This window comes from Neomonachus schauinslandi, chromosome 14 (assembly GCF_002201575.2).
Source record: "Neomonachus schauinslandi chromosome 14, ASM220157v2, whole genome shotgun sequence".
Classification (NCBI taxonomy): Eukaryota; Metazoa; Chordata; class Mammalia; order Carnivora; family Phocidae; genus Neomonachus; species Neomonachus schauinslandi.
Window position 1 is genome coordinate 76532490 of NC_058416.1, and position 19312 is coordinate 76551801.

Below are 19312 nucleotides of genomic sequence, written 5' to 3' on the forward strand. Positions count from 1 at the left end.
TACAATATAATGATTCAACAATTCTATACATTACTCATTGCTCATCACTGCAAGTGTCCTTTTTTTTTTTTAAAGATTTTATTTGAGAGAGAGAGAGCACAAGCAGGGGGAGGAGCAGAGGGAGAGAAGCAGACTCCCCACTGAGCAGGGACCCTGACATGGGGCTAGATCCCAGGACCCTGGGATCAAGACCTGGGCCAAAGGCAGACACTTAACCCACGTAATCTCCTTTACCTATTTCACCCTCCCCTCTGGCAACCACCAGGTTTGTTCTCTATATTTAAGAGTCTATTTTTTTGTTTGTCTCTTTTTTCTTTGTTCGTTTTGCTTCTTAAATTCCACACATTGAGTGAAATCATGTGGTATTTGTCTTTCTCTGACTTATTTCACTCAGCATCATATCCTCTAGATCAATCCATGTTGTTGTAAATAGCAAGACTTCCTTCTTTTTTTGGCTGAGTAATATTCCTTTGTGTGTGTGTATATTGACATCTTCTTTATCCATTCATCTATGGATGGACATTTGGGTTGCTTCCATATCTTGGCTATTGTAAATAACGCTGCAATAAACATAGAGGTGCATGTATCTTTTCAAATTAGTGTTTTTGTTTTCTTTGGGTAAATACCCAGTAGTGGAAATACTGGATCATATAGTAATTCTATTTTTAATTTTTTGAGGAACCTCCATACTGTTTTCCACAGTAGCTGCACCAGCTTGCATTCCCACAAACAGTTCATGAGGGTTCTTTTTTCTCCACATCCTTGCCCACATGTTATTTCCTGTGTCTTTGATTTTAGCCACTCTGGCAGGTGTGAGGTGATATCTCATTTATAGCTGAAAAGCAAAGGTAGCATCTAGGCATTAAGCATCAACAGCTTCCTCCACTTTCAACATTACAAAAAAAGAGAGTCTGGCTCTCCCTATTGGCACTAATGGCAGCTAATCTTTTTTGTTTCCATCTATATTGAGACTATATATGTTTTTTTTAGTAGGCTCCATGCCCAGCACGGAGCCCAAGGCGGGCCTCAATCTCACAACCCTGAAATCGTGACTTGAGCCAAAATCAGGAATCAGATGCTTAAGCAACTGAGCTGCCACCCAGGTGCCCCTGGACTTGTTCTTTTTTTTTTTTAAGATCTTATTTATTTATTTGACAGAGACACAGCGAGAGAGGGAACACAAGCAGGGGGAGTGGGAGAGGGAGAAGCAGGCTCCCCAATGAGCAGGGAGCCCAATGTGGGACTCGATCCCAGGACCCCGGGATCATGACCTGAGCCGAAGGCAGATGCTTAACAACTGAGCCACCCAGGTGCCCCTGGACTTGTTAATTTCTGAAGCTGGGTGATGGATCCGTGGATTAGGTTCGTTATATCATTCTATTTCCACAATAAAAAAAATTGTTTTTAAGATTTTATTTGAGAGAGAGCGAGCAGAGCAAGAGAGAGAACACAAGCAGGGAGAGGTGCAGAGGGAGAAGCAGACTCCCTGCTGAGTAGGGAGCCCTATTTGGGGCTTGATGCGGGGCTTGATCCCGGGAAGCTGGGATCATGACCTGAGCCAAAGGCAGATGCTTAACTGCCTGAGCCACCCAGGCACCCCCCAATAAAAAATTTTATATATTTATTTTTAAAGTAGGCTCCACACCTAATGTGGGGCTTGAACTCACAATTCTGAGATCAGGAGTCACATGCTCTACGGAATGAGGCAGCCAGCTGCCTCCACAATAAAGGCCTCCCTCTCCCTCTGCCTCTCTCCCTGCTCATGCTTTCTCTCTCTCTCTCTGTATCTCTGTTTCTCAAATGAATAAATAAAATCTTTTAAAAAAAAAGAAAAAAGAATTCTTTAGAGGGATGTCTGTTTTGTAGATGTCCTAGTATGCCCAGAACATCGGAAGTGCCGAAATGCCGAAAGCCATGAGATAAAGGAAAATGCTTGTATCTTTTGAATATATTTTTTAAAGATTTTATTTATTTATTTGAGAGAGAGAATGAGATAGAGCATGAGAGGGGGGAGGGTCAGAGGGAGAAGCAGACACCCCGCTGAGCAGGGAGCCCGATGTGGGACTCGACCCCGGGACTCCAGGATCATGACCTGAGCCGAAGGCAGTCGCTCAACCAACTGAGCCACCCAGGCGCCCCTAAATATTTTAAAGGCTTAAGAGATATGATCAGCAAAGTGAGGAGAATAAAAAAGAATGGAGCTGAGAGCCGGACATGAGGCTCGATCCCAGGACCGAGATCATGACCCAAACCGAACGCAGATGCTTAACCATCTGAGCCACCCAAGCACCCCAAAATATCTATTTTAAAAAAGGAATGGGGGCACCTGAGTGGCGCCATCAGTTAAGCGACCCACTCTTAGTTTCAACTCAGGTCTGATCTCTGGGTGGTGAGATTGAGCCCCAAGTCAGGCTCTGCACAGGGTGTGGAGCCTGCTTAAGATTCTCTCTCTCCCTCTTCCTCTACTCCTCCCTGCACCTGGACTCTCTTTCTCCCTCTCAAAAAAAAAAAAAAAAATAATAATAGTAATAATAAAAAGGAAATGTAAAATACAAATTGGTAAAGCAGGATTCTAGCATAACATGAGGCCTATTCTGCTTGTCCCAGTAAAACCTGGCTGGTCAGAAATAAGGGGCATCTGGGTGGTTCAGTCAGTTAAGCATCTGCCTTTGGCTCAGGTCACGATCCCAGCGTCCTGGGATCGAGCCCACTTTGGACTCACTGCTTATCAGGGGAGTTTGCTTCTCCCTCTTCCTCTGCCCCTGCTCTGTACTCTCTCTCTCTCTCAAATAAATAAATAAAATCTTTTCAAAAAATGTCTTGTGCGCCTGGGTGGCTCAGTCATTAAGCATATGCCTCCGGCTCAGGTCATGGTCCCAGGGTCCTGGGATTGAGCTCTACATCAGGCTCCCTGCTCAGCGGGAAGCCTGCTTCTCCCTCTCCCACTCTCCCTGCTTGTGTTCCCTCTCTCAGTGTGTCTCTCTCTGTCAAATAAATAAATAAAATATTTTTAAAAAATAAATCAAAAAATCAAAAATTTCTTATAAAATTCAAAATATTAATGGTCTACTCCCAGTATCTTTTAAATCCCTTAATAGCTCATTGTTATTCTATGACTACATCTATTGACGTCTCCATTGGAGGACTGCCTTTATAATTTTAGTTACTACCATCCCTTGGGAGACCGTGTGTTCCATAAACCTACTTCCCATTTTATAAATCAGAAGTATTTCTTCATAAACTGAAGAGCACATTTGAATTCTGGTATGCCAGGTGTTGATGAAGTCGTTGCTCAGACATTTCAGACTTATGATTTTTATGGCTTTTTATTTATTAATGTAACTAAGCACATGCACATCTTTTATTCTTCTATCTTTCCCATATTCTTTTAGTTTACCCTCAATCGCAAACACTGCTACTTGGACACAGCAGAAGAGTGAGGCCTGATACAACATTCCACCCCAGCTTTCTAGCTGTAAAAACAAGGCTTTGCCATATTACTTAACATAATGCAGAAATTCTCTAGTGATACGCACCCCTTATGTAAACATTATCTTATGCTTGGCTTTCCAGATTTAGGTTAGGACCCCGATGTCTCTAGACCTTTCATAGCAACACCTGAACCGCTAAATATAGACTGGACTCCTGAGACAAAAGGGCTAGGGACACCCCGCTGAAAACACGCTCTTTTGGAACAGCAACTCTCTGCCAGGTACCACCAAACGGTAAAGAGTTAATACGCTATCTCTTACAGCAAATCCACAACTTCTAGAAACCCGCAGCCCACACAGAGCACACTCACCTTTCACAGCTTAAACGACACTTTACGACTGACGGTGCAACTGACTGGCTGCTTTTGGATTTTGGGAAATGTAGTTCACGAGGCTGAAATGATGCATGAAAAACTACAAGTCCCACAATCCTCTGGGCTTCACAGTTGAGGGGCCCAGATTGTCTGGTAGCGCCACCTGTTTGCCTTTCATGGTCAGAAGTTTTGAACCTTGGTTGGAGACGGGCCGCTGTCTTCTAAACTCACATGCTCTGTCCATTTGAGAGAAGTGGTTCGAGTTTCCACACCAGTGTGCTCAGTGCAAATAGTACATCCAAACAGCACTAAGTTAGGAATTCATTGTTAAGAGAGAGGCTTTAATAATGGATCTAGAATAGGCTCATACTCAACTTCACTGATTATGATCCTTTGCACTCACCATGAGGAAATCAAGTTCCCACCTTGCAGTGGGTTGTGAACAAACATCTGAAATATTGATGTTTTTGGAGTTTATGTGAACAACTAACGCCACATATAATATACAGGGAATAATGTGTTTACCCACTTGGCTTCTCCAATTTTATTTCTCATTTTGTGTTTTTATTAAATTAACCAACACAATGCCTTTCCAGACATTCTGACTTAATTGGTCTGGGAAGATGCCTGGGCATCAAGTCGGTTTACAAACTTCCCAGTTGTTTCTAATATGTAGTCAAAGAGAAACATTGCTCTCTAGCCTCATCTAAATAAGATATCAATCAATTTGTGTTTAGAACATAACCAAAGGCCAGCTAACCCAGACCTTGAAGAACACCTAAGGAACCACTTCCCCCATTTTAAGATAAACTGAAGCCCAGAAGTACTGTATTATAGAAGCTGGAGTCAAAGTTGGACTCCTGGTCCTGTCATTGAATGTGTGGAGGTAAATATTGGTAAAGTCACCCAGTTTAGTAGTTGTGGGTAGGACACCCAGCAACAGCTCAGATAGGGCACCCTGCTGGGATAATCACCTAACATAGCTTTTTGTGTCAGGTTAACACCTGACCACACTGGCTGAAAGAAAGGACCAAAATGTAGACTGGAAATTTTTACTAAGTCAAAAGAATTGTAATCAGGAACATTTTCTGCACTTATGGGTATTTGACCAAAACCTATTGAAACAACAAAACATTGACATTCCCCCAGCCAAATTTTATTATGAAAAATATCCAGCCTGTATTGTTTTTTCAGTTTGCCAAGTGGAATGAGCATCATTAATTGAGAGACTGCCTAATACAGGGCTATTGTGCTTTTAGGCCCCAAAGAATCTCATGTTCCGGGGAGAAGTTAGCTGACTTTTCAATTTTTCTTAGTGCTGGAAAGTCATCTGTGGAGGATGAAGTCATCCAAGGCAGCTGGTGAAACACACAATTTCACCACACCAGGAATTAATGACTAAGTCTTTGATTGGACCAAAGTAAAATAATCTAAAATAAATCAAGTTCCTAATCTTTTTTTTTTTCTGCTAATTTTTCTTACCCTGTGGGAAAAAAATTAGCTACACATCAGCATCAAACAGGACTTTTAAAGATGTCATTTTTGCATCTAGATGATGACTATGTTCACTGAATAACACTTTGAACATTTTTGAGTTTTTTGAAATTTTGAAAAAAATTTTTTAAAGATTTTATTTGTAGGGGTGCCTGGGTGGCTCGGTCGGTTAAGTGGCCAACTCTTGATCTCAGCTCAGGTCTTGATCTCAGGGTTGTGGGTTCAAGCCCTGTGTTGGGCTCCATGCTGGGCGTGGAGCCTACTTTAAAAAAAGGTGGGGGGACGCCTGGGTGGCTCAGTACTTAAGCGTCTGCCTTCAGCTCAGGTCATGATCCCAGAGTCCTGGGATCGAGTCCTGGGATTGAGTTCTGCATCGGGCACTCTGCTCAGTGGGAAGCCTGCTTCTCCTTCTCCCACTCCCCCTGCCTGTGTTCCCTCTCTTGCTGTCTCTCTCTGTATCAAATAAATAAATAAATAAAATCTTTAAAAAAAGGGGCACCTGGGTGGCTCAGTCGTTAAGCATCTGCCTTAGGCTCAGGTCATGATCCTAGGGTCCTGGGATAGAGCCCCGCATCGGGCTCCCTGCTCAGCGGGAAGCCTGCTTCTCCCTCTCCCACTCCCCCTGCTTGTGTTCCCTCTCTCGCTGTGTCTCTCTCTGTCAAATAAATAAATAAAATCTTAAAAAAAAAACAAAACTTGCTTTAAAAAAAATCTTAAAAAAAAAAGTCTCATGCTATAGCAACTGAGCCAACCAGGCACCTCTCATGTTTGAAATTTTTTATAATAAAACGTTGGGGAGCGCCTGGGTGGCTCAGTCAGTGAAATATCTGCCTTCGGCTTGGGTCATGATCTCAGGGTCCTGGGCATGGGAAGAACATGCAACTCTTGATCTTGAGGTCAGGAATTCGAGCCCCACATTGGGTGTAGAGATTACTTAAATAAATAAACTTAAAAAAAAAAAAAAGCCAGGGTCACCTGAGTCACTCAGTTGGTTAAGTCTCTGCCTTCGGCTCCGGTCATGATTCTGGGGTCCTGGGATCGAGCCCCATGTCGGGCTCCCTGCTCAGCTGGGAGCCTGCTTCTCCCTCTCTCTTGCCCCCCCCAACCCCCCTCTTGTGCTCTCTCGCGGGTGCTCTTTCTCTCAAATAAATAAATAAAATCTTAAAAAAAAAAGAAGCCAGACACATAAAATATTATATGATTCTGCTTATATGAGGTACTTAGAGGAGTCAAATTTTAGAAACAGAAAGTAGAATAGAAGTTGCCAGGGGCTGGGAGAGGGAGGAATGGGGAAGGGGAGTTAGTGTTTAATGGGTACAGAGTTTCAGTTTGGGATGATGAAAAAGTTTTGGAGAGGTAGAAGTGATGATGGTTGCAAAGAATAAACGTACTTAATGCTGCTGAACTGTATAGTTAAAAATGGTTAAAAGGAGGGGCATCTGGGTGGCTCAGTTGGTTAAGCGACTGCCTTCGGCTCAGGTCATGATCCTGGAGTCCCAGGATCGAGTCCCACATCGGGTTCCCTGCTCAGCAGGGAGTCTGCTTCTCCCTCTGACCCTCCACCCTCTCATGTGCTCTCTCTTTCTCTCATTCTCGCTCTCTCAAATGAATAAATAAATAAAATCTTTAAAAAAATGGTTAAAAGGTAAATTTTATGTTATATATAGTTTATTCCAATTAAAAAAAAAACTATTTTGGAGATGACAGTTACGCTGTGAATCAGCAGCCAAGTGAACAGCATGCTGACACAACCCACTTTTCATCGGCCCCAATTCACTCTATGAATGAAGTATTAGCATCTTCCCTCCCATAATGCTCTGCTTCATGCTCCTTCCAAATTTAGTTAAGGAAATCAAGAAACAAAACCTTCAGAAATAGCTTATGCATCTTCGAGAGATCTTCATACGTTAGTATAATTTTCAACCAAATAATAATTGATGGTTTTTCCATGAGACTCAAACTCGCCTTTCTGTAATAGGAACCTTGCCTATTGGGGATGATGAGTAGAGGGCGTTAGTTTTAGCTTTGCGCAGTGGCAGTATCGTAGCCAATGAGGTTTATCCGAGGCGCGATTATTGCTAATTGAAAACTTTTCCCAATACCCCGCCGTGACGACTTGAAATATAGTCGGCATTGGCAATTTTTGACAGTCTCTACGGAGACTGATGTACCTTAGTTCAAAAGAGAGATTCCTGTTCTAGTTTTGCTTATGTTGATTACCAACTGGATTGTAGAGTCGCTGCTAATAGGTTTCTTTGTAAGAATTCATGTGCTTTCCTTTATTTGCTTTTCTTTATTTGGTGAGAGTCGGGCTTAGGTAACAGGTTTTTCTCGGTAGTACGTTTTTCTCTATTGGTTTTTATCCCGGTGACGTTAAACCGTGTACAAATATACCTGCTGTCGGGGACCTTTGTCCACTTGGTCTTTTGCACCTCCGCCCCAGCTACTCGTCTTCCTTCGGATGGTTCACTCTCGCTTTCCCTGCTTTCCCGCCGCTCAGGTTTTTTAGTCAAAATTCAAGTGTACGCTGGTCATCTCTGTGATGTCATCAAGATTTGCATAAGATTATCCAGCATGCCCAGCGAATGTACGCTCGTTTCCAAAATCTGAATGTTCGACTCGAGATGATCCAACAGCAAGAAGCCTCCCGTGCAGACGGATCTTAAACATAACGGCTGGAAGCAGAACGCGTCATATCCACGAACTCGGTGGCAGTCGCTCACCCTCACTGAAAAGGTAGTTGTCATACGTGGGGGAGCAGGGTGCGTGCTCACGTTTTCTAGCTTTGCGCAGTGGCAGTATCGTAGCCAATGAGGTTTATCCGAGGCGCGATTATTGCTAATTGAAAACTTTTCCCAATACCCCGCCATGACGACTTGAAATATAGTCGGCATTGGCAATTTTTGACAGTCTCTACGGAGACTGAGTTTTTTTGTTACAAAAGAAAGGGTGTTATGTGTGGAGTAACGTTAGTGTTTTTTATTGAGTTGCTTTGGTTTTGTTTGGATAGGGGTTGGGTTTAATTTAAGTGCGAAATTCTTAGGGAGGGTTCTCTTAAAACATGGAAAGGATCTAGTCTTCCGTTACAAAAATGGGAGAAAGTATGCAGGTTTTTCTATCCAAATGGTTTTTATTTTATTTTTTTAAAAAGATTTTATTTATTTATTTGAGAGACAGAGAGCATGAGAGGGAGGAAGGTTAGAGGGAGAAGCAGACTTCCTGCCGAGCAGGGAGCCCGATGCGGGACTCGATCCTGGGACTCCAGGATCATGACCTGAGCCGAAGGCAGTCGCATAACCAACTGAGCCACCCAGGTGCCCTATCCAAATGGTTTTTAAAGCAACCGGGAGACAAACGGACACATAGTACACTTAGTTATTCAGGTTCCATTGTGGAGTACCAGGCAGAGCTGTGCTTGAAACCAAGTCCCCTTATCTCTAGCACCGGCTGCCTCTAGTCTCGTTCTATGTTAAGCAGGCCATGAGTGTCCCCAGACAGAAGCCTTCGGAAGTCCTACCCTTGAGCATGGCAGATCCAGCTGGACATGCATGGGCCACCACCCATCAAACACTTCTCTGGTCTGTAAACAAAAGGATGTGGTTATTCAGGGCGAAGGTGGTGAACAGGCATCTATTGCTTCAAGGCGGCCCTGGGGAAAACCGCCCTGGCGGTAAATTAGACCCGGTCCCTGCTTCAGGGAGCTCACAGTATTGAGACAGACCACAAACAAGTAAACGAACAGATAAGCTCGAAAATTACAGATTATTTCAGTGCAATGAAGGAAATAAGCAGGGAGATGTGATGGAGCCATCCAGAAGACCAGCCAAGTTCCAACAGCAGCTATTGAGCACTTAACTGTGTACCAGACTACACAAAAAGTGTGTAATATGCTTCATTTCATTTAGTTCTCACAGAAACATTCTCCCATTCCTTTTTTTTTTTTTTTACAAACAGCTCTATTTAGTTATAATTGACATTCAGTAAACCACACATATTCAAAGCACACAATTTTATAAGTTTTGACACATGTACACCCATGACACCATTACTGCAATCCAGATAGTGAACACATTCATCACTCCCCCCAAATTTCTGGTGTTCCTTTGTAATCCATCCCCACCTCTTATCTTTTCCCACTCCTTTGTGTCAGTATAATTTGCATTTTCCAGAGCTCTACATAAATGGAATCATAGGGTATGTGATTTTTTGAGATTGACTTTTTCACCAAATATAATGTCCTTGAGGTTCACCCAGGTTGTTGCATGTTGCATGTATCAATAGTTCATTCCTTTCTCTCGCTGAGTAGTATTCTTTTATGGAAGTACCAGAGTTTGTTCAACCATTCACCCATTGAAGGACATGTGGGGTGCTGTCACCAGTAAAGCTCCTAAGAAAATTCCTGTTATCCTTAGTTTTGGTGAGCAAGGGCCCCTGGCTGGCTCAGTAGAGCATGTGACTCTGGATCTCGGGGTTGTGAGTTCAAGCCCCAAGTTGGGCATAGAACTTCCTAAAGAAGAAGAAAAAGAAGAAGGAAAAAACAACTCCAAGGTCTGTGTGAGCATAAATTTTTAATTCTCTGGGCCATCTGGGAAATTGCATGTTTAGTTTTATAACAAATTGCCAGATTTTTTTCCAGGGTGGCTGCATCACTTTACTTTCCATGTGCAGTCTTTTAAAATCTAGACAAGCCTCCCAGCCTTTTCTCTTTCCTTCATGACACTGATTTGTTTTTTGAAGAGCCCAAGACAGGCATCTTGTAGAAGTCCCACATTCTGACTTCATCTGATTGTGTCCCAAGGAGGTGTTTTGTTTTGTTTTGTTTAAAGATTTTATTTATTTATTTGGCAGAGAGAGACACAGCAAGAGAGGGAACACAAGCAGGGGGAGAGGAAGAGGGGGAAGCAGGCTTCCCGCGGAGCAGGGAGCCTGATGCGGGGCTCGATCCCAGGGCCCCGGCATCATGACCTGAGCCGAAGGCAGACGCCCAACGACTAAGCCACCCAGGCGCCCCCCAAGGAGGTGTTGACAAACATATTCCTTTGTCACCCTATATTTCCTGTAACCAGGACTTCCCAGCTTGATTAGATTCAAGAGAAGTTCAAGGGCGGCTCTGTGAACTTTGTACTGCATCTTCCACTGTCAGTGATGCTGAATTTAAGCACCTGGTTAAGGCAGTAACTGCTCTGTCTCTAGTGTAAAAATAAGTAATCTGTGGAATGAACACTTGCTATAGGAACCATTTGAGACTAAAAGCCCTTTGCTTTCCATGACCACCCTCTTAAACTACCTCCTGATCAGTCATCCAATCTGGCTAAGATAAATTAATGTCACTCCTTCTTTGGAACTCCAAATCGGTTTCCTGGGACTGGGGGATGCTCTGCACTCAGGACCTGTGGTCCCAGGAAGTCAAGATTCCCCTAAGAAGCCAATGTATCAGCACTGAGCAAACATGATGGAAAGAAGAGGTCAGTGAACATTGCTCAAAGGGGCATTCTGGGAGAAAAAGGGGGGGTGGGGTGCCTGGATGGCTCAGTCGGATAAGTGTCTGCCCTCGGCTCAGGTCATGATCCCTGTGGCATCGGGCTCCCTGCTCAGCGGGAAGCCTGCTTCTCTTTCTTCCTCTTCCTGCAGCTCCCCCTGCTTGGGCTCGCTCACTCTCTCCCTCTCTGTCAGATAAATAAGATCTTTTAAAAAAAGTACATACCTTAAATAAAAAAATACTTTGAAAAAAAAGAAAAAGGGGGGTATCCTGGAGACCCCACATTGATTAAGAACTTCAAGAGGAGCTAGGCGTGCTACCCAGAGGCTGAAATGTCAATATAAATATACTTGATGGTGTGGTCTGGAAATGCACCCCCAACCATTTCTTTCCTTCTTAGCTGGTTGCCAAGATGGCTAATCAGGGTATTGAACCAGGTCTGGAGGAAATAGAAGATGGTGCTCCCATGGCAAATTTTGTATTGATCAGAATGTCAGCTGACGCTCTGGTAAACACTGACCTATGTGATGTTGGGTGTGTGTGTGTGTGTGTGTGTGTGTGTGTGTGTGTGATTTTCTTAGAATTTCTAATAGCAAGTAAGTGAAATAATGACTAATTTGTGGGCAAACACAAGACAAAAGCACGGGAAAACCACTGAAAAGATGAACAAATAACTTAAGGAAAACAAAATAATGTTTTTATTTTATTTTATTTTATTTATTTTTTAAGATTTTATTTATTTATTTGACAGAGAGACAGATAGTGAGAGCAGGAACAGAAGCAGGGGCAGTGGGAGAGGGAGAAGCAGGCTTCCTGCCGAGCAGGGAGCCCGATGCGGGTTTGATCCCAGGACCCTGGGACCATGACCCGAGCCGAAGGCAGACGCCTAACGACTGAGCCACCCAGGTGCCCCTGTCAACATTATTACTAACATACATTGGATTATACTATACTTACAGTTCTATTTCCTTTTTCTTTCTGCTAAATACTATAATGGTGGCATATCACCCATATAAGTACATAGCTCCCCTCTTCCTGCATGGATATATCTCACTTCAGGTAACCAATCCCCTGTGGATGGACATTTCAGATATTTTCAGTTTTTCCTGATTATAAGCAACGCTCCGATGAACATCCTTGGTTGTGAATCTTTGCCTATTCGTGGGGTATTTCTAGGAAAAATTTCTGTCGATCTGATTGCCTGCACAAAGGCCATGCTTATTTTGCATTTGAGAGGTGCCCCCAAGTCAGGTCCCCCAAGGCTCTTCCAGTGTATTTGCCCACAAAGCTATGTAGGGAGAGCACCTGGAGAATGTTTGATGTCTATGTTTGGACATGCCCTGCAGCTTTCTCAGGACTCTACCCGGTTAGGGAAGGGAAGAAGGAGGGGTGTGAATTCACATCCAGTTCCCACACTCGTTTGTTCTCCAGCTCCTTTCCAGACAGAGAGCAAGAAGAGGCTGGGTTGGGTGAAGTAATCCTGACCCTCTCCCCCTCCACCATGTAGGGAAATATCTTTGGAAACATCGACTCCCCATGGAGCCAACAGTCACTCCACCCTCCCATCCTGTTGCCCCAGCCAACCTGGACTCTTAGCTCCAGGGGACAGAGAGCCTGAGGACTATCTCAGCAAGGAAATGACCCACCAACCCCCAAATTATCTTCTTAGTGTTCAAGTCACTTCAGGATGTCTGCAAGAATCTGCTGGGAGCTTTTAAAATTTCTGGTGCCCAGGCTGCATTCTAAGCCAATTAAATCAGAATTTCTGAGGGTTAGTTCTGGGTATATATATATATAAGTTTCCCAAATGATTCTGATGTGCCACCAAGGATGAGACTCACTGCCATAGAGTTCTTGTGAGTCTTAAATGATGTAGGAAAAGTGCTTCTGATGGTGCCTGACACAGAGTTAAATGCTTTGGTGGGGGTTATGGGACCAATTATCCAAGCCTGGGCAGTGGTCAGGGAAGGCTTCCTGGAGGAGGGGGGTAGCTGAGCTGTGAAGTAAAAGAGAGTGGTTAACCAGGACAGAGAGGAGAGGATGAATTTTTGCAGTAGTAACAGCACCTACAGGGGTCTGGAGCCAGAGGAATTGAAAGTCATCCCCTGTGACTGGAGCTGAGAAGGGAGAAAGTAGCCACACTGGGTCTTCTAATGGGGTTAGAGGTCGTGGAAAACCACTGGGTTTTGTTCTGGTGTCCTGAAGGATTTCAGCAGGACAGTGGGAGACCCAGACCATGCCTTCCTTCCCAACTCAGAGGCAGCAAGGCCTTCCTAAGGCCCTGTGTCCAAGCCAGCTGGGGAGCTCCAACTTGCCAAGAAGTGGCAACACGACCCCCATGCTCCCATTCATGAGCCAGGCCGTGGACTCTCAAGTCAGACAGTCCTGGCTTTGAATCCTGACTTCACACTTTGTACCCGTGTGGCCTCCAGCTGGTACCTTTATTCATGAGCCTCAGTTTCCTGGCCTATAAAATAGGCATGAACCTCCCCTTTGGATCGCAAGGATTAAATGAGATAATGCAAAAGACTTAACATGGTGCATCCCACACTTCAAACAATAAATGTTCCGAATAATAATTATTATTCTAATAATGATTATATAATGATGATAACTATTCATATACTAGTTATAATAGATAATAATATATATAGATAATAGTCACGATCTTGATTCTGCAACCCTTTGGTAACTGGATAGATCCCTAAATCTTTTTCTCTCCCAGACCTAAAGTCCCACTCCGGTCCTCCCATGATAATTAAAGCTTCAAATTCTCAGCCCTTTTCCTGCATTTTTCTTGATGTTAAATCCACATAACAACCTTAGGAGGCATATGTTTTAGTATCCAGATTTTACTTATGGTAACAGAGGCTCAGAGGATCCACAGAGGTGACTCGTGAAGTGAGATCTCAATGATAAGCAGGAACAGCAGTGCCAAGATCTGGGAAGAACCCACCCAGACACCCCTGCAGTGTCATTTTTACAATGTAATTGTATTTTATTTTAAAAATATCAATTCATTATGGGAATAGGTAAAATGGCATATGTGGTTTAAAATTCAAAAGATTCGGGGCACCTGGGTGGCTCAGTCATTAAGCGTCTGCCTTCGGCTCAGGTCATGATCCCAGGGTCCTGGGATTGAGCCCCACATCGGGCTCCCTGCTCAGAGGGAAGCCTGCTTCTCCCTCTCCCACTCCCCCCTGCTTGTGTGTTCCCTCTCTCGCTGTCTCTCTCTCTGTCAAATAAATAAATAAAATCTTTAAAAAATAAGTAAAGTTCAAAAGATTCAAAGGGGTATTTAGTAAAATCGCCTTCCCACTCCTGACCCCCAGCCACTTTGCTCCCACCCCCCATCCCCCCCCCTGGAGTTAACAGGAGTGTTTATGTATTCTTCCAGATCTCTCCAGCATATAGGAGCATCTCGTAAACAAATATATTGTTTTCCACTTTTCCCCACAAATGATACACATGTTACACATACTGTTCAGTTTTGTTTTTTTTTAGATCTTGGAGACTGTTTCATATTAGTACATAATGATCTTCCTGGATCTCTTCTGTGGCTACACAGTTTTCCACTGTAGGATATTTTGTAGTTTATTTAACCATTACTCTGTCCATGGACATTTGGGTTGTTTCCAGTCTTTTGCTCTTAAAAACAGCACTGCAGGGGCGTCTGCCTGGCTCAGTCCATAGAGCATGTGACTCTTGACCTTGGGGTCATGTGTTTGAGCCCCAAGTGGGGTGTAGAGATTATTTAACAATAAAATCTTAAAACAAAACAGCACTGCAGCTAAGGCCCGGGTACTTGAGACTTTGCTGTCAGTCCTGGGAAAGCCTGTGAATGGTCTGTGATGAAGGAGAGAGGCTGGGCCTGGGGTTCTCAGCCTGATCATGCAACTAACCCCACAGCCCAAGCAACGTATCTCTTTATGCCTCAGTGTCCCAGCCTTTCCTTCTTTCAAATAATATTTACCAAACACTGTCATTCTAGACACTGGTGGAGAAGAGAAGCCCAGCCCCTCTTCTCATAGTGCTGACATTTTAGTGCGGGAGGGAGGGAAAGACAAATAATCAACAGGTAAACAAATAAATACAGAACATAATGTTAAAAGGTGAAAGTAAATAAAATACACCGGCCTAAAGGGTTATAGGGTCTGATGAGGGGGTTGGGGGGGTTGTGGATAATATGCCCAGGATCCGCAGAGGTGACTCGTGAAATGAGATCTCAATGATAAGCAGGAACAGCAGTGCCAAGATCTGGGAAGAACATTCCAGGAAGAGGCTCGCAACTTCGAGGGCTCCAAAGTCAGAACGAGTTTGCTGCGTTCGAGGGACATAAATGGAGGCCAGTGTGGCTGGAGTGAAAAGAACAGGGGAGACTGGAAGACAACGAGATCCGGGCTGTGGCCTTGGAGATCCTCTTGAAGATTCTGGATTTATTCTCAGTGCAACAGGAAACCACTGAACTGGTGAAGTTGGTGAAGGATAATGGGACAACGTACATTTTTTGAACATTACTTTGTGACCCGGCCATTCCACTCCTAGGTATTTACCTAAGAGAGATGAAAACATATGTCCGCACAAAGACTTCTCTCTGAATATTCATAGTAGCTTTATTCACAGTCGCCCAAACCGGGGGAACAACCCAAATATCCATCAACAGAACAGTAGAGAACCAAAGTGTGCTACATCCATACACAAGAGTTCTACTCAACAATAAAAAGGATCAAACTCTTGATGCACATGACGTGGATGAATCTCATGAACATGCTGGGGCCAAGAAGCCAGATGTCCCCACACCCTGCAAAAAAAGAGAGAGAGAATACGTATTGTATGGTTCCATTTATATAAATGCATTATAAAGAAAATGCAGGGGCACCTGGGTGGCTCAGTTGGTTAAGTGTCTGCCTTGGGCTCAGGTCATGACCCCGGGGGCTCCCTGCTCAGCCGGGAATCTGCTTCTCCCTCTTCCTCTGCCCCTTCCTACCCCCCGACTTGTTATCTCTCTCGCTCACTCTCTCTCTCAAATAAATAAAATCTTAAAAAAAAAAAAAAGAAAGAAAGAAAATGCAAAGTAATCTATAGTCACAGAAAGCAAATCAGTGGTTACCTGGGGCCAGCAGTCAGGGGACAGGGGATCAAAAACAAGAACAGTGGAATGTTCTGTATCTTGATTGAGGTGGGGTTTACATGGGTATATCCATCTGTCAAAGCCCATTGAACTTTTTTTTTTAAAGATTTTATTTATTTATTTGAGAGAGAAAGAGAAAGCCCACATGAGCAGGGGAGGGACAGAGGGAGAGAGAGAGAATCTCGAGCAGACTTCCTGCTGAGCAGGGAGCCTGACACGGGACTCGATTCTAGGACCTGACAACATGAACTGAGCCGAAGGCAGAAGTTTAACCAACTGAGCCACCCAGGTGCCCCTAACACACTTGAAATAGGTATGTCTTTTTTTTTTTTTTAAAGATTTTATTTATTTATTTGCGAGAGAGAACGAGAGACAGAGAGCACGAGAGGGAGGAGGGTCAGAGGGAGAAGCGGACCCCCCGCCGAGCAGGGAGCCCGATGCGGGACTCGATCCAGGGACTCCAGGATCATGACCTGAGCCGAAGGCAGTCGCTTAACCGACTGAGCCACCCAGGCGCCCGAAATAGGTATGTCTTATTAGGTATAAAGGAGGACAGAGAGGACTGGGAATGACTTCCCAGTGTGCCCCTGTCAACATGTGGGCCCTAGCTGACATCAGGACACTGAGGGTGGAGCAGCTTTGGAGGAAAATCCTTCACCCACAGAAGGACCGGACAGTCTCTTGAGATCCTTTCTGCTCCTACAATTCTTGGTAAAAAATGGTAAAATCCCTCCCTTCCCAGGCAGGTGTGGAGTCAGTCACAGAGAAGAATCCTCACCATTGCCACCTTATGGAGGAGACTGGTAACAGTAAGTTCGGGATTCCAGCTGAGGTCTCACATTCTGCTCTATTGTCCGGTTTTTCCCGAGTGCTTCTCTGCCCCAGTTCAACTCCTTCAACCACACAGTGCCCTTGAGCAGGGGCTGTGCATCAGGAAGTGTCACAGTTTTGTTTTTTTCTTTTAAAGATTTTATTTATTTGTTTGACAGAGAGAAACACAGCGAGAGAGGGAACACAAGCAGGGGGAGTGGGAGAGGGAGAAGCAGGCTTCCCGCTGAGCAGGGAGCCCGATGCGGGGCTCGATCCCAGGACCCTGGGATCACGACCTGAGTCAAAGGCAGATGCTTAACGACTGAGCCACCCAGGCTCCCCTCCATCGCGAGTTTTGCTGTCACTGAGAACCCACTGGGCTGTAACTTACTACATATTTCTCTGTAAATGACCCGCTTTTTAATTTAATTTAGCCTCATCCTAATTTATAATATCGTATTTATTCAAAAACATCCACATGTCAGTGCACCTGCCCACTGCAAACCTGTGTTGTTCAAGAGTCAACTGTATTGGGGCGCCTGGGTGGCTCAGTCGTTAAGCGTCTGCCTTCGGCTCAGGTCATGATCCCAGGGTCCTGGGATCGAGCCCCACATCGGGCTTCCTGCTTGGCGGGAAGCCTGCTTCTCCCTCTCCCACTCCCCCTGCTTGTGTTCCTGCTCTTGCTATCTCTCTCTCTGTCAAATTAATAAATAAAATCTTTAAAAAAAAAAAGTCAACTGTATTGTTTTTATGGGCTGATTAGGTATTTTTCTAACACACGTGAGTACATAACTATTAAAATAAGGAATCTCTGCATATGTACCATTTACACATTTTCTCATTCCACTTGTGGTACTTGTACCACATCTGGGGTAGATTTCTTCATGGGGTCACCGTAAAGTATTGTGTGCAAGTTGGTGCTCATGAAATATCAGTTATCCATTTATCTGGACACAGCTGGGTGCGAGAGCTCTTTGTCAACACCCAGCAAAAGAACTGACAACAACAGTGAACTTAACCTCTGATACAAGGCTTCCACTCCAGGAACTGATCTTCAGGAAATAACTAAGAATGCACTCCAGGGGTCCCTGGGTGGCTCAGTCGTTTAAGTGTCTGCCTTCAGCTCAGGTCATGATCTCAGGGTCCTGGGATCAAGCCCCACATCGGGCTCCCTGCTCAGTGGGGAGATTGATTCTCCCTCTGCCTCTCCCCCTGCTCATGCTCTCTCTTGCTCTCACTCTCTCTCAAATAGATAAGTAAAATTAAAAAAAAAAAAAAGATGCACGCTAAAATTTTTTTTTTTTTTGGATTATGGACACTCGATTTTAATCTTTTAGTTGATCTGTTTTTTTCTAAATTTCTTCCTACTGTGAACAACTACTGTAAAGAAAACTTCCAGGGGGGCGCCTGGGTGGCTCAGTTGGTTAAGCGACTGCCTTCGGCTCAGGTCATGATCCTGGAGTACCGGGATCGAGTCCCGCATCAGGCTCCCTGCTCAGCGGGGAGTCTGCTTCTCCCTCTGACCCTCTTCCCTCTCATTCTCTCTCTCAAATAAATAAATAAAATCTTTAAAAAAAAAAAAAAGAAAACTTCCAGGGGCGCCTGGGTGGCTCAGATGGTTAAGTGTTTGCCTTCAGCTCAGCTCATGGTCTCGGGGTCCTGAGATTGAGCCCCACATCGGGCTCCTGGCTCAGCGGGGAGCCTGCTTCTCCCTCTCTCTCCGCCTCTCCCCCTGCTCATGCTCTCTATCTCTCTGTATCTCTGTGTCTCAAATGAATAAATAAAATCTTAAAAAAAAAAAAAAAAAGAAAACGTCCACATCTATATTGTAAGCTCTGGAATTTACTCTTCTAAATCTTTTTTCCCCCTTCATCCCTTCTTTCTTCCCAAAGTCAATCAGTGCACTGTTAAGACATAGTCTCTGCCTTCCTGAAGTCTAGAGTCTAGTAGGAGACAGAGAGCTGCAAACGAGTGCACAGGAACTGTTTAATTATAATTGTCAGGAGTGTCTTCCAGGGTGCTAAAAAAAGATCTTAATAACAGGGGTCCTGCAGGTCAGGGCATGGTTTTCTAAGGAAATGGCTTTTAGGTTGAAATCCCCCAAAATAATGATGCCAACTCCCATTTAAAGCTGCACTGTCCCATTAGGTAGCCACTGACCACATGTGGCTGCTGAGCACTTGAAATGTGGCTGGTCAAACGGAGACGTGTTCTACGTGTAAAATACACACTGGATTTCGCAGACTTCATATAGAAAAAAAGTAAGAAATTTCTGATACTTTTCATACTGATTAAAAGTTGAAATGAGAGGGGCATCTGGGTGGCTCAGTTGGTTAAGCGACTGCCTTCGGCTCGGGTCGTGATCCTGGAGTCCCGGGATCGAGTCCCACATGGGGCTCCCTGCTCGGCAGGGAGTCTGCTTCTCCCTCTGACCCTCCCCCATCTCATGCTCTCTCTCTCATTCTCTCTCTCTCAAATGAATAAATAAAATCTTTAATAATAATAAAAAAAAGTTGAAATGAGAGGGGTGCCTGGGTGGCTCAGTCGGTTCGGCTTCTGACCCTTGGTTTTGGCTCAGGTCATGATCTCAGGG

General features: G+C 44.3%; 2 non-coding genes across 2 annotated transcripts; both read left to right on the forward strand.

Moving 5' to 3' along the window:
* Positions 1-7320: 7320 nt before the first annotated feature.
* Positions 7321-7461, forward strand: LOC123326712. Its single transcript, XR_006541274.1, has one exon. It is a non-coding gene; the product is annotated as a U4 spliceosomal RNA (small nuclear RNA).
* Positions 7462-8080: 619 nt separating this feature from the next.
* LOC123326711 lies at positions 8081-8221 on the forward strand. Its single transcript, XR_006541273.1, has one exon. It is a non-coding gene; the product is annotated as a U4 spliceosomal RNA (small nuclear RNA).
* The last annotated feature ends 11091 nt before the right edge of the window (positions 8222-19312 follow it).